The 12,224-nt window shown below is 40.2% G+C and overlaps 1 long non-coding RNA gene across 1 annotated transcript; it reads left to right on the top strand.

Annotated features, from left to right (window-relative positions):
* The first annotated feature begins 39 nt into the window (after positions 1-39).
* Positions 40-11,755, top strand: LOC145723584 (uncharacterized). Its single transcript, XR_014148790.1, has 2 exons — positions 40-3,031; positions 5,211-11,755. It is a non-coding gene; the product is annotated as an uncharacterized LOC145723584 (long non-coding RNA).
* The last annotated feature ends 469 nt before the right edge of the window (positions 11,756-12,224 follow it).

The following is a 12,224-nucleotide window of genomic DNA, read 5'->3' as shown; positions in this document are numbered from 1 at the left end:
CTTCTTCTTCTTTTTTTTTTTCTTAACATATCTAAGGCAAGGCACTTCTTAAGATTAGATCCCATGTGGGTTTTCTGCCCCTTTTAAGAGGTTTCCCATATTCCTTTCATTCTGTTCTCCAGCATAGATGGTTCAGTTCTGATCTGGATACTTCTGTTGTTCCACGGTAGATAGAACTCACCAAGCTAGATTATGAACTTCTTGAAAAGAAGACCCATGACTTACTTAACTTTGTATCTCCATTTGATAGCACAGTGTCTTTTATGTGGCAAGCACTTAACTGTTTGATACATGAGCGAGCAAGGACACTCTGCCCCATCTCAACACTCTCGTCAATGTACTGAGGTCAGGGCTACATGCTAGGCACTCATACAAGTGTCTGAAAAATAGTGTTATAATTCTGTTTCAAGTGTTTATTCACCTGTGGCCATATGTGCAAAGCAGTCATGCAGTTTTTCCAACTTTCTCCAAGAGATTTTTTTTTTTTTTTTAAACTGGATTGCTCATTCTATTCCACTGATCGGTTTAATCTGTGATCTGGGACCATTAAATGACAGTGTCTTTGCCAAATGTTATCCCTTGGTATTTGGATCCCACTTCTTTGGGTGTGCTAAAAAATTAAAATTCAGAGCAGATAGACCCTCTGCCTATCTGCATTTAGGTTAAAAATATTGAAAGGCGTGTCTGTCACGCTGATAAAGGTACAACTTCCAAATTTGGGTGTGTACTCACATGCCATATAGTATAGGGATTCTTCTCTCACCCCTTTGTTTTTTGGCTTATTGACATCTCGAGTAATGATGGTAGCCCTCCCTCATTGTTATGGAACTCCAAATTACAGAATCCTCATGCTTACATTGTCCATGTGATTCTCCCATCAACCTAGGACACTCTATAGCTCAGGTCTTTATTATTCAGATTTTAATGTAGGAAATATGAGGCACAGGAAGGTCCAGTGGTTTGCCTAAACCCACACAGCGGATGCCTGGTGATGCCAGAGCTGGGGCCCAGCTATTCCTGTTCCATAGCCCTTGTTCCTTGACCCATTGCCCCTTACTGAGGACCCAGGAGTACATGAGCCCCCATGGACACTTGGTCTCACACAGTAGATAATATTGTAGAATTACTGACATTTGACAACACACAAAAAAAGTAAGGTGTGCTTTTGAAGCATGTAATCGGAGCGGCTTATAATTTTGATTCTCACTAAGTTTTTCAAACAGACAATCTCAGTGCATTGTGGGCCACTTCTGCCCTTACTGGTGTATTTGAGCTACTGTGCAGGTTTATAATCTTCTCAGTGACTAAGAATGCAGTGTTTTGATCGGCTGTGAGAATATCCCTGCCTTGCTGTTCATTGTAAAGACTCCAGATGCGCACACTATATATAATTAACAATAGAAGATATATCTTTTCTCAATAAGTCTTTGTCTCCCTTCATCATTTTGCCTTGTCTGTTTTCTTTTGCCAAAAAGCCCATGCTACAATTAAATGTCTTTAGAATAACACAGTGAGAGTATTTTAGTTTAAAGGAACGCTGGGGGAAATTTTAGCTAGAAACATGAAGCTTGCTGTGGGGGGTAGAGAGAAGAAAGGCAGAGTGCAGCTTTGACTTGAGAGAAAAAGGATCATTTGTAAGGAGCCTTCCCCAGCCCAACCACCGGGCCACCATTTTACTCATGAACAATGGCCAGCTCCCATTTGCAAAGCAGATGTAAATCTGACCCTCTAAGGAAATGACTCAGGTATAATGTCACTCAGAAAGTTCCATCCTTAGACGAAAGCAAAATAATATTTAATGAAGAAAAACAGCAAAGCTTTTATGGGCTGGGGACTGTCAAACAGTTAACTGTTACCTTGACTTTGAGGGAAGAGTCAGTCAGGGTTCATCTAAGGTGAGAATTCATTCAGCATCACTGGGATCAACCAGGGCTTCAGGTATGATCCTCGCTAAACAAGCACTCTGTGGCAGAACTTCAGAAGCCCACCACCTTACTCTTTCTGCTTGGAAAACTCAGCATGAGAAAGAGTTGACCTTTGGAGGAAAGGCAACAGCTCCTGAGCTCTTACCAGCAGCTGGGAGGAACAGAGGAGGAGACACAAAGGTGGCTGAGAGGTACATCCCTCTACAGAGGAAACCACAGGTGGAGCTTGCCCGGGGCATGCCCGCACACCCAAAGTGCAGCCATCAAAGACACTTTAAGGGTTGAACGTCCTCTAATTACCACTGTCCCCATCCTAAATTAGCAGGGACTCCATTGACTAGACAAACCCACGCACCAGTGTCGCGGTCCATAAATTAAGTTAGCAGCCATAGTAAGATGATTTCCAATAATAACTTTTCACAGTTTCCTGCAGCATCAAAGTACAATCAACACGTCAAGTTCTGTTCTGCAGTGAGAGAAGAGAAACCTGTGAAAATGAGCTGGAGTAGGGGAGAGAGATTTCTGCAGTTTCTTTTTAACAACAAAAAAAGCGACTGCCGCCCTCCACCTCCTACTGCTACATTTGGTCCAGAGCCCCCAAGCAGAGACTTGTTGGGGCTAATGAAGGCCTTTTCCCATCTGGGATGTTTGTTTTCCTAGCAGAGGAGGCTGTTAATCAGCCTAGTCCAAAAAAGCCAATGAGCTCCACGATTTTAGTGTGTGTTTCTGCCATCCTGCTGCTGGGATTGTAATGGGATTTTCACAGTTGAAGATGGCAGAACTCCTGTCCCACAGAATCACCCCCACCCCTCCTTCCTTCCAGAAAAGGCATTTGTGAGTATTCCACATGACAGTGACGTGTGTGTGTGACTTGAGGTCTAGTAATTGTTTTACACTAATTTTTGCTTGTGAATCTCCCCCTCCCCCAGTCAGGAGAGTTTTTAAAGATAGATAGATAGATAGGCAGACAGATAGACAAAGAGATCTCCCTGTGTTTCTATTTTTCAGGCATAAATAAATTTACGAAGAAGCTTCGAAATCCCTATGCCATCGACAATAATGAGCTGCTAGACTTCCTCTCCAGGGTACCATCTGATGTTCAAAAGGTACGTAATGAACGGTCACCACCAACGGGGACCCCAGCACTGAAGTCTGGCCATCCTCGGAGCCTGAAGAGCACAGGGCTGTTCTTGTGTAATTGAGATAATGCGTCAGAAAATCCTTAAAGAGGCCTGGCTTGCAGGGAGGTGGCAGGAAAACCTTTGTCCAGAGCATGAGATGATTATGGAAAATTACCCCCCAAAAAGGGCTACTTAAGAAGGATCTGGAACTCACACTATGTGGGTATGGTGCAATGGTGTTTGTCCATTTTTTGATCACTTGCCTCCCTGAGGAGGATAAGATGGGCTCAGTGAGTGGGAGATCCCAAGCTAGGGGAGGATTGCTTATTTTCCTCCTCTTCCAGATGGCAGGCATTTTAGGGGAAGTAAGGGACAAGAGGGTTATTCTTTTTTATTATTGCTTGCCCCAATTACGTCCTAGGCTTCCCTTCTATACCTTCCCCCCCGAAGACTTAGGGATGCCGAGGGCAAAGCTCCTACCCACTCTCATACACATAGAGGCAGAGACAGTGTGAAATAATTGGAGATCGATCAGAAGTATTATTCACAGGTAATGGTCACTTAGTCCAGTGGCATCTGGTCTCTATGGATGCATAGAGATTAAACCAGGCAACAATAAATAAATAAACCAGGCAAAAAAGTCCTGTAGAGTAGCCCGAGCCAGGCCCCTGCAGATCAGGCGGCTATAAATCCAGAGGAAGGAGGGGAGGCATTGATATCTCTCAAGGAGAATAGAGATCATAGAAGGAGTAGGTGGGGAGACCATGGTGTCAAATACCAACATGATGATCAAAGACACAACGCTTTATTATCTGAGAGAATCCAAATCAAGTATTGATTTTCATCCTTGGGCCGCTGTCACGGCGGCTCTTGGGCAATGGCAGTGACTCGGGCTGAAAAGACCTACAGTTTCTTTCCCCTTCACTCTGAGTTCTAGAGATTAAAATAGACTTCATGACGCCGTTTTTCTTTAATCTCCATTTTATGATATAATTAGCTATTACATGCATTCTATGAATATGAGGTTCCTCGTTAACATTTGCATTACATGATGATAAAATAGTAACCTGGCCCCTGTTTGTTTTGCACTGAAGATTGACAGGTATGTCATTCCCTGCTCCCCTAGGGGACCTTCACCAAACACTCTGAGGAAAGGGTGCTTTTTTGCATGTATCTGCTTTTGACGAAGTGTAGCTCAACATATGTGATGGGGCATGGTGTCCTTGGGGAGTTTGGCACAAATGCTAAAAACCAGTAAGCACATGTGGTCTGTAATACAATACTTTAAATGAAGCCATTCCACTGTCAGCCAATCAAAACCCACACACCAAATGAGAGTGAGTTGCATCACTTGAGTTGCAATGTGAGTTTGTCCCTGCATCCTCAAAGAAAGGAAATCATCATCCAGCACACCCTACCACAAGGATTGTCTCTACGTAGTCCAGGCACCACCTCTCCGAGCAGCCATCCAGTTGGAGTGGGCATGAATACAGAGGGACGCTACAAAAGAGCATTCGAGGAAGATGTACAGTATGCTAGTAAGATCCTCCATGTATCCCCAAGAGCACTTTCGAATAACACAATAGACAGTTTTCCACTGGGGACTCCCTGAGTGCTCATATTTATCACAGATGTTTTAGCCATTACATTGTAAATGCAATTCATTTTTAAGAGAAATCTATTTAACTCTGTGGCCGGTATCAATTTCAACATTTTTTTTCCTCTCCCTAGCAACATAAATGTATTATATAATTTGCAGAGAATTCTTCCCCCAAGACTTTAGATAATTGCAAATGAATATTTCTTAGTAAGTTTTGCTGTATCATATACTAAGATAAACATTCCCAAGAGGCAGTTATTAAGCGTACTTGTGGTTGAAAACGGGCACACACAGAACTAAAATTATCTGGCAGTGCCAAGAGCAGGTAGAAACCCGTGCATCTCATTAGAAAAATCTGCTTTTAATATTTTGGTCTCAAGAAATGATGCATGACTTCTCAAATCCTTCCTGCAATTAATCCCTCCATGTTCCTGTGTTTAGAAAATGATTCATTGCCTTTGAACCTTCCTTCCTTTGCCTCGGTCTGTCCTTGGGGAGCCATTAACACACTGTGGTGAGCTAGGGTTACCTAACCACCGGCGGCCCGTCTGTTTGTTTTCACAGGTGCAGTATGCAGAATTGAAACTCTGCAGCAGCCAGAGCCCCGTTCGGAAGAAGCGCAGCGCTCTCTAGGACCCACGCCAGCCTTGGGCACCAGCACCCGATGCCCTGTTGGGTTGATTAGACCAACACTCTCTGTTTCCGTGGTGGTACCCATGGTGTTATTCTGAAATGCGTGGAGCCCTCCCTGTACTCTCCCTGCTTCTCCACGTGCGCCAATGCACACCCATGTGCTCACATCCACACGCGTGGGTGTGCTAGTTGCTTAGCGGCTTGGCCCGTCAGAAGGAAACAATCTAGCGACCGTGGAAGACTGAGGTCCCTTCTCAAATAGGAGGTAAAGTAAGGTGGCCAGGGGTCTGAACAACCTCCTCGAGAATGGCTGGGAGACCACCTGGATGCAAGTGTGACTCCGAACTTGTTTTCCTACCTCCAACAGATTCTCCTTAAGATTCAGTTTTTTCCTCTCCCGTTTGCACACTCCTTTCAGATTATCGGGCATGTGAGTCCATTTCTTTCTCTTGAGTTCACAGGTCTCTGGTAGTAGCATCATCTCCCCAACGAGTGTCTCTTGTAAGTAGATTTTTTAATAATTACCAGGATTAGCACAAGCCTTTGGGAGTCCTGCGCCATGATTACTGAAGACGTGTGTGGACAATGGCAGTCAGCTCCCCGGTGCTGGACGCCAGTGTGTATGGCAGTCCGTTGCAGACAGTGGAAGCCCTGCAAAGGTCCAAAGGGAGGGACCATTCATCCAAAAAGTGAAGGTTACATGAGAGTATTTGGTTACCTTACAAACGCCATATCTTCTGACTGGACTTTGCTTATTTCCAAAATAGAATGTCAATATTAGAGCTTCAGAGAGAGGGGGATGAATGAATGAATTCTGGAAGTATTTAGGAAGATGGAGAAAGGCTGAGGAGCAAGGGACTAATTTATGGCTGCTTTACCTGATTGTCATAACCACTGTATTTGCCCGCATTTTTGAGCAGAAAGTAAAAATAACTCAGCCGTCCAAATTGATCTTTTGTTCCTGAGCAAGATAAGCTACACATAATGCATATATATCTCAGAACCCTATTCCTTGAAAAGCACCACCCCAAGGTCGTCTTAAAAAATAGCTGATTCCTTCAGACCCCACCATTTCATAGTACCCCCAAGTAAAAACCCCGATTTTATGCATATATAAAATACACGCAAATATCCTTCTGTTCAAATGATATTTAAGTTGTAAAGACTATTTTGTTGACACATACTCTGTGCAGTTTTATATATAACATATATATATATGTGTGTGTGTGTGTGTGTGTATTGTAAAGAAAAGTTGAGGTAAAAAGACCTGATTTAATAGTTTTATTTTTTTTTTCCTCTCTGGGTTGTAATTTAATAATCTTCAAACAAAACGTTTATGAAAAATGCCAAAGATTCTAAACCTTATCATCCCGTGTCTGTTTTTCTTCATATTATATCTTCCTGGTTTTCTTTCTGGCTGAGCCAGATTTCTGCATGATTTGATTTGCTTCAAGTTAATGAAGCTGGCTGGAAAAGAGCCTTGCAGAAATTATAAAAGCTCCAGTAAATCTCTTAGTTGTACATACAATAGATATCCAAAAACCTCTTTTGTTAAACCAGTTACTCAATCTTCTGTGTAAACAATGCCTCATTGTCTCACTCCCAACTATCATGTAGTTTATCACAGTCTGTCATTTTGTAACGACCTAAGTCAGACATTTTTAAACAGACATGTGAGATCTGATCAGTCATTTGAATGAAAACTTTCAGCAGCAAAATAACCCCTTATTTATTTAAAAGTGGAACCGATACTTTATTGTTGTTCCTTTGCTATGCAATTTCAAAATGAAATAATTTGTCCAACAAGAAGGCATCATTAGTTAGACTTACTCCCTCTGCAGCCCAATGGGAATTCTGAGCATTAAGTTTAGGACACAGACAGCAGCTGGGCTACCAAGAGCAGGACTGAATCAACCTTTAATAAACTGTAAGTGGAAAACAATTGTTAATTGATTAAGTAGACTTTGAACGTTAAAAATGTTCGTTGTAAGGGAAATGTGAAGATTTATACAAGTAATCAAACTCATACGAGATTCCAGAATGCTCTTTAGATAAAATTTATGGATTATGGTTTCAGTATGATAATTAAAGATAATTTAGTAGGAATGTTGAAGTTTAGCCAAGCTCTCCTGATTCTCTTCTCAAACCTCACAGCCCCATTTCCAGCTCTGACTGGATGTCTTTAGGCACCTCTACCTCAGTGGGTCAGAAATTCTGTTATCTCTCCCTCTGTGTGTTCAGGACCCTTAAACCCATAGTCTCCTAGCTTCCTTATTTCCCTTACTGGCACTGGCATTTTCTGGGCTAGTAATCACTGGGCATCCCCTTTTTTGTTCCTTATGTTTTTTTTTCCCCCCACCTCCCAACCCATAAATCTGTAGATCCAGTGTTGCCATGTTATCTTGTCCATTTCTGTCTTGTCCATTTCTGATCACCACCCCCTAAGCCAAGGCCTCCAATACCTCTTACAAGACATGGCGATGGTACCAATTACATTACATCAGATTAATCCTTATTCCGACTATTCTTTTCACTAGGAATACTTTCTCACAAGTTTCTGTCCAAATAAATTCTACCATCTTTTAAAATTTTCAGAAGTTTCCTGCCCCAAATAGGATTTCTTTTGTTTACTTGGCTGAATTAGAGTCTACCCTTCTCTCTTGCACCCCCTCCCCCACATCTTTCATATCTTTCTGGCATTTGCCATATTCTGCTATAGCTCATCATTACCAGAGGCCTTGATTCCCTCTGTCCTCCACTGGGTAGACCATCCTGTCTGGCACCTAAAAGACACTCAGGAAATACCTGATTAATTGATTGGGTTATAGTCAACTTTTCTTCTCTGCCCTTTCATGTATACAGAGCGCTGAGATGGGTAGATTAGTGTGGTCTATCAGAGGAAGTAATTTCTTGTATTAAACACACAGCTCGTACTGTGATATTATTTATAAGCTTTGGCCATGTCAACTATAAACTTTTCAATGATGTCTTATATTGGAGAAGTCATTACCTACATACATATCACAGGAAAATATATTTGTGCACGGTTAAAAAAAAACAACTTTGATTTTTTTTCTTGTCATTTATCATTTAATGAACATATATGGAACACTGATGATCTACCTGAACAAAACAGACTGCATTCCCTTGGTGGAGACAGACATGAAACAGATACTTTTGAAAAGTGGCATGACATTTGCAGATTCAAGTTTTAAAAAGAGTATTCTGGCTGCAGTGGGTAGACCAGCAATTGTGAATGTTCAGAGAAGAGCTAATTTGAATAATCTTGATAAATTGATGGTCACCTGGACCTTCAAATAGTGTCAATGGAAAAAAACTACAGGTGAAATCGTGAGATGGTTAGGAGGAAAAATGAGCAGGACTTCTCAATTGCTTGACCATGGGGTGAAGGAGAGAGTAGAGTTCCAAGATGGCACTCAGTGTTCTCATCTTGGGGTCCAGGAAGATGGTATGGTGTTTGCTAAGAGAGAATTACAGGAGCAGCCATGAGAAGAATAGCATGAGCCCAGTTTTAGACAATGTTGAATATGAGGTACCTGAGAAGCCTCTAAATGGGGATCTCAAAGAGTTAACAATATATGGATATGGAGCCGAAAAAAGAAATACACTACTTGAAGGAGATATACATAAGGGCCAACATTCATAGAAATGATTGAAGCCAGATGCTTCAAGAAATTGACTCCACACTGAAAAAGTTCTGTAAGGATGAGTCCACTAAGGCTAAATAGAAAATACTAAATAAGAGAAAAAGCAGTAAGCATATATTGTCATAGAATCCATTTGGTAGAGTGTGTTTCAAGAAAGCAGGTGTGGTCCATAGTGCATACCACTGAGATCACTTCAGTTGAGGACAGCACAGAGACCTTTATTTAATGGCATGGCAACTTGTGGGGATCTTGGTGATGAGTCATTTCTGTAGTGTGGTAGGAAAGGAAACCAGATTTGAGTTGAGAAATGAGTGGACCTAGGAAAATGGAGACCACATGGAGGTACCCCTTGAAAAATTCCACTAGAAGGAAAGGAGAGAGAGCACAAGAACTCAGAATGGAAGGTGCCTGGAATTATTAAGGGAAAAAGGTAGATGTTTCATGAACTCAGTGTGCACCTGTTAGTAACAAAAAATCCTTCATGAGTACAAGATGGAGTGATCTGTATCATTTAAAACTGTGCTCTGTTGAAACCCACCTCTCTTTTGTGTAGTAGTAATTCGACTTTTATGGGAGTAAAGTGGCTGGGAAATCAAAATAGAATATCTTCTGAAAATATTATGAGTACTCAATTGATCATTGGATGAATGTTAAAAGGTGACATCTAAAGAATGGCTTAAAGCACATTATCTCTTTATGTAGGTCTCTGTAGAAAGTCTACCCTGCTGTTCTGGTGAATTAATGTAGTGATTTACATGGGGAAAATGGACAGTCAAGCACAGAAGGATAGCTAGCATTTTAGAGCATTTATTAAATGCCAGGTACTTCCTCAGTGCTTTAGATGTAATAGCTCATTTAATTAACAACAACAAAACTATGAAATTCCTCAACTATTTATGGAAAAAATAACCAATTTCATTCAAACTCTCCCAGGAAGTAGTAAAAAGAAGATATAACACTTTTCTACATATTTTATGAAGCCAGTATAATCCTCATTCCAAAACCCAACAAGGTGATACAAGGATGGAAAATTACTTACCAAAATCCCTTATGAATATAGATATAAAATTATGAAAGATATGTAAGCTTCTATACTGAAAACATGATTGAGAGAAAGAAGATAAATAAATGTAGAGTTTCATGGATTAGAAAATTCAATATATTAAGATTTCAAGAGATTAAATGTAAGCCCAATAAAAATTATAACTTTTTTTACAGAAATTAATCAGCTGATTCTAAAATGTACATGGAAATGCAAGAATCCAAGAATAATCCAAGCAATCTTGCAGATGATTAACACTGGCAGATAACAAGATGTATTATAAAGTTATTGTAACTAGACAATGTGCTGTGGGCACAAGCGTAGACATTAAATAGAAAAGACTGGAAGGACACCCACACATATTTGGTAACCTGTGATGTAATTTATGTCAAAGGTGACATATTTTCAGTGTGAGGACAGCATGCAGTGTAGGGACAAAAGGCTTTGAAAAATGACACTGGGTCACTTAAGTACCCACATGGATAAAATAAATATTGACACCTTCCTTATACTCACAAAGATCAATTCTGTATGAATTGCAGATCCAAAAGTGGAAGGCAAAGTAAAAGATTTCAGAAAAAGACATAGGAAAATGTCTTCACATTTATGTGATAAGCAAAGATTTCTTAAACTGATAATAGGTGCTAGTCATAATGAGAAAATACTGATAAATTAGAGATCATTAAACTCAATTTTTCCTCAAAAAGTATGAATTAAGAGAGAAAAAGGGTAAGCCACAAAGTGAAAGAAAATATGTAATCTCTATATATTATCTGACAATTCTATCCAAAATACATAAAGATTTTCTACAATGAAAAGGCAGAAAACCCAGTAGAAAAAGGGGCAAAAGACTTGAACAGGCACTTCACAGAAGAGCTTATCCAAATGGCCAGCAAGCATAAAAAGGTGCTCAACATCACTAGTCATAAGGCAAATGCAAATTGAAACCACAAAATGATACAACTGCACACAGCCAAAATGGCTAAAATGAAAAGTCAATATTAAGTGTTTTTAAGGATTTGGAAAAAGAAATTCCTATATACTCTTAGTGGGTGAGAACATAAATTGGTACAACCACTTTGGAAAACTTTCGGAAAAGTATCTATTAAAGCTAACTGTATGCATACCCTATGACCCTTCCCCCAGTTTCACTCTTCGGTATATAACCAATAGATTGTGCATATGTTCAATAAAAGACATGCCCAAGAACAGTTACCAAAGTACTACTTGTATAATTCCAAAAACAGCAGCAGTATATATTCATCAGTATCTGAGAGGATCAATTACTTGGGACTACAATGGAATACCATACAGAAATGAAGAACTAAGGTTGCATGCAACAACATGGGTATTTCATAAATCATGTTCAACAAAAGAAACAAGACAGCACAAATACATGCAATGCAAGATTTCATTGACGTAAAGTTCAAGAACAGAAAAACACAATCTATGGTGTTAAAATTCAGAAGGCTGGGGGTATGATGCCTAAAAGGAGCCGTAAGTGGAATTCCTAGGATGATGTCAAGGTTTTGTCATTTTGGTCTGGATTCTAGTTACATGAACTTGTTAACTTTGTGAAATTCACTGAGCTGTAAACTTACAACTTGTATAATTTTCTGCATGTTTACTAAAAGGAAAGAAAAGTTATGAAGCATGGCCATTTTATTCCTAATTTACAATTAAAGAAACTGAGGCTCATCGCTGTTAGTATTTTAAACATGAAAGAAGACGAGCACTAATCCAAATAAACATTTTAAATTGTGTAAGAGTTGGGAGTCATTCTAAACAAACCCAAAGCAGACAGTTCCTCAATAATCTTATTGCATTTGAATATTCAATGATGTCTTCACATAAATAAATCATCATTTTAAAAAGATCTTCATTACTAGGAGTACAAAAAGTGACTTCCTCTAACTGGTCACCTATGGAAGCATTAAAAAATTACATGAGCAAATTGGCCCTTGACACCTCAGGATCTGAAGTGTTCCAGAAAGTTTTTTCTTTTGGGGCAGCTGGGTGGCTCAGTCAATTAAGTGTCCAACTCTGGATTTCGGCTCAGGTCATGATCTCAGGGTTGTGAGATGGAGCCCTATGTTGGGTTCTGCGCTTAGCACAGAGTCTGCTTGGGATTATTTCCCCTCCCTCTTCCTCTCCCTCTGCTCCTCCCCCTGAGTGCTTGCTCTCTCTCTCTCTCTCTCTCAAATAAATAAAAATCTTGTTTAAAGAAGTTTTATC

Source organism: Leptonychotes weddellii, chromosome 9 (genome assembly GCF_054177405.1).
Source record: "Leptonychotes weddellii isolate Sample4059 chromosome 9, ASM5417740v2, whole genome shotgun sequence".
Taxonomy (NCBI): Eukaryota; Metazoa; Chordata; class Mammalia; order Carnivora; family Phocidae; genus Leptonychotes; species Leptonychotes weddellii.
Note: the sequence above shows the minus strand (reverse complement) of the source record. Positions and strands in the feature narration are given on the sequence as shown.